Here is a 4251-nt window from a genome sequence, read left to right as displayed (position 1 = left end):
GAGTTAGAGTTCAAGCTTAATGCTCATTTAATTACCATTTTTCCCTACTGAATGCTACATTTCATTAAATCTATTTCACAAATGCTTGCACAGGTTTTTCATCACTCCTCCACTCCATCACAAACGTTGTTCAGTGGGAAGAAATCAGTCTAGATCGCTTCCTCTCCCACTCCTCTCCCAGCTCTTGTATTATTGTGTGAGATGGGCTGTCTTAGTAAACAGAAAAACCCCACAAGTTCCATCGACTTCACTGACAACATGCTTCTATTTTAGGAGTGTGCATAATTTTAAAAGGTTATTGATATAACTGAAAAAAAGGGAAAGAAAATAACAGTATGAAACTTTGTTGGGGGAAACAGTGTCTCTATTCAGGTGCTATGATTTGGATCTATTTTTGCTGAACTATGTGAGTATTATGCTTGAGAGCATGCTGTGCCATCTCATGATAGGAAGAGTTTGAGTTTTTTTTCCCCTCTTCAAATCCGACTGACTTACTAATTTGAGTAAAGAAGATAACAATGCCAGCAGATACCAGTGTTTTGATATCCATCTATGAAGATATGTATTTTTTTGTATGTTTCCATACATACTGGAGATGTGTTCACCTTCTAAGAATTTTATTAAGACTGCACGAAGCTTCTACTTGGAGTTCTTTAATATAAGTGAGTATTGTTTGGTGATAGTTATCAGCACTTAAGCTTATTCAGAATTTCTGCACTTTATGTCATAACATTTGTCTATGTTCTATATTCTCACACATTAAATGCAAGAGAGAACATAAAATTCTCCACTATAAATCATCTGGGAAATCTGTATTCTGTATTTGGAAACAGAGAAGTAATTCCTGTTTAATTCACTTAAATTAGCAATTTTTGATCGATTAATCCTTCTTGCTGTCTTCATAAAATATTTTTTTAAAAGTCTCCAGTTTATTTTTGAAAGCAAAGGCACATTTGTCATGATAATGTTTTAAATGTACATTTTGCACGTAAGTTCCTTCATATGAATTTGGTTTGTGATAACCTGACTACTAAACATTAACATTCATATTTGAGTAATGATTAAAGATAGCATAACCCATATGAGTTCTCCTAACTGCCTTCTAAAATGTGTTGATATGAGCTGGCAATATGATTTTATATTGCTTTTTTAGGAATACGTAGCTTAAAAAAAAAACCTGTAAAAGTATTTTGATGAATAATGTAAAAAAAAGAAAGTAAAATATAAATATATACCTGTCACATAAATTTAAGAATATTTTTCAGTGCAAGTGCCTTGATTTCAATTGGTAGGTCCTGATTCTTCATTCTTTATTTGGAGGACAGCCACAGAAGTAATTTCAGCAATCACCAGTGTTAACGAGACTACTTGCAAGTAATAAAGACTGCAGGATCAAACATAATGATATTAGCCATTTCCACACTGTGCTGTTATTAAAAGGCATATTGTGCACGTTTCCCAGATGAGAGAAGATTAGATCATCCCAGAAGACAAGAGAGTTGTTTGTTGTTCTGCAATCATATTGCCATATTGATTTTTTTAGAAGATGATCACAAAAAAGTTTAAGAAATGTGATCTTAGTCTGTAAAAGTAATACCCTATCATTTAGAAGATGAGAAGGAGAGATTAGATAAACATAAAATAGATAAAACTGAGTTCTTCTGGGGAGCAGATATACTGTGCAAAGGCCCATGTCCTAGGATGTAATTCCTTAGTTGCAATAATGACAGCTTTTCCATATAAGATTATAAGGAAGTCAGTATGAGGTGTTCCCCTACAAAGTAAAAGCGCAAGATTTGTAAGCAATTTGGACTTCGACATTCTTAAGTAGAGAGGATCATGGGAATATGAGATTATAAATATCAAGACATAATAAACTTGCTTTTTGTAGAGTACTCTGAAAAAGTAATAGCCTTTCTCATTAGGGTTAGCCCTTCTTTGGAAAACATCATGGAAATCAGAACCTTGTTTTTCTGCAGGCAATTTGCAAAGGGATCATCAGGTCATGGATGGAGGCCAAAGGAACTTTTGTCAACAGTGATGCGATATAGATGTCAAGTGACTTCTGATAGCAATTAATTGCTATCTAATTATTGATGATTAAAAAAAAATCATTAAGTGAGTATATTCAGAGATCAGTATCACTGTAGTGGCAACCCCTCTACATCTGACGTAATGCAAAGTCAGAAATGGAAAGAAAGAAAAAATGAAAGAATTAATTGAATTTGCTGAAGTTTGCAAATAATACCTTTCAGTTTAACAAAAAAACCTGCTTGTTGGCAATGTCTGTATTAATAGCTCAAGAGAACTTGAACAGTGTTTGTTGGTTGGGAATTGTATGTACTGCTCCCATAGTATATTCTAAAAACAACCAGACCATTGCTGAATATTAAACTTTGCTTCACCTTTAAATAAAGATAATAAGCTCAAACAAAGTACTTATGGTTCTTTACTTTCAGTTGCAAACTCTCTAATCTGTAACACACCTTGATTTTTTCAAAAACCAGGAAGCACTATTGAATATGCCCAAATAGAAATGTGTTATACATTTTGTGATAGTAACTATTTCATCATAATGTGCATTACTCATGGTAGGGTGATTTCCTTGTTGTTGCTTTATTACAGTTTTTTGGTTGGAAAGAAACATACAGCAAAAATGTATTTATCATTTGTTTGCATTTGTGACACTTATTTGCAACTGTGAACAATGGTATATTTGATTTTTATACATTTTTAATTGCCTTTTACCACAATACTTCTACATAGGCAAACCTGAAAATACAATTTGTGCGTTTATATGAAATGAGAGCATGTTAAACTTGTTCTCAGTTATTCTGTGATGATCTAAAATTATCTCTTTTGAATAACAAAGAATCCTATAGTATTTTTAAAAGTATTCATGCTCTTCTGCAGCAATATTTTTTTAATTTCTACCCACTAATTGTGGAGTTGTTTCCAATCGATTTTGCTTACCCATGGCAATGCAAACTGTTACCATTAATCAGTAGGAGGTATCTTACTCAAGCATAACTGGTTTACAGGGTTTGTAGAAGAAAGAATTCAGTGCCTCTGGTATCCTCCCTCCTTAGTCTCTTTTTCTTCATCCTAGAAGAAACAGGAGCTGCTATGTATACAGAACAGTATCTCCATTACCAGAGTCCCACCAAGGAGGAAGAATGCGTTGTGTGTTGCTGGGTAGAAGTATTTCACTGCTTTTTGTAAAATCTATGCAATCAACCTTTCAGCAGCCTTTGGAACCCTGTATCTGTGTGATTTATCCTGCTGTTTCGACTCAAAGAAAACTACATTTATTTTTTTTCCTTTCAGTCACTAATAAAGCTTGAACTTTAGCAACATGTAATCGGAGTTAAGATTCTGCTGTCAGTGTCAAAGCAAGTGATTTTAGTCTTTGATCAGGAAGAATGGGGTGGGGTACTCTTTGGTAGTGCTAAAGCTGAGTTTTTTATTTTCCACCCCCTCCCCACTTTCTTCTGAGAGCAACTAAGCCGGTTGGTATCAGTAGAGGCTGTAGAATATTAAATTAGTATGCTTTAGCAGCTGTCTAGTCTCTTGATTTTGTGTATTTATTTAATCTAACTTTGATAGATCTTTGATTAGCAGATCTTAATACAATAGAATGCATATAAAAATAGTATATATGGGATATTTAACTAGTTAATTTGCATTAGCTCCTCTTTCCACGTCTTAGTGATTTCAGTGTGAATAGCCTTGCAACAAGGAACACAAGTTGTTTTACTGATCCAGACTGGAGTGTCTGTAAAGAAGTGTGACCTTTCAATAAAAGAAGCTTCCACTGAACCTTCCTATTAATTTCCAGTAGAGGGAGTATGTGAAATGAAGATGAATGAATCATACATAGCTTTGTAGTATTAACATACGCAGTTATCTGAACATGTGGAAAGGTATTTCACAGTTGGTTTTACGTTTTGGAAACTTTCCACACAGAAGAAAAATAGCTTGATATGATGGATAAAATTTTCACGTGACTTGACTTCGATGGACTATGCCAAAATAAATATCCTCATTTCATAGCAATGATCATATATTTTAATTAATAAACTTTGAAGAAACAAAGTTTGCTTATAATTAAAACATTATATATAAGATATGGCCTGAAATTATGTTCCCCTCCAATTTTTTTTTTACGTGACTCCCTAATATCTTGCAATTTGAATTTTCTCTAGGCTGTCCCACATTTGACTTTTTTAAAATCCATGAAGCAGTTTAATC

This window comes from Chlamydotis macqueenii, chromosome 1 (assembly GCF_036417535.1).
Source record: "Chlamydotis macqueenii isolate bChlMac1 chromosome 1, bChlMac1.mat, whole genome shotgun sequence".
In the NCBI taxonomy this organism is placed as follows: Eukaryota; Metazoa; Chordata; class Aves; order Otidiformes; family Otididae; genus Chlamydotis; species Chlamydotis macqueenii.
Note: the sequence above shows the minus strand (reverse complement) of the source record.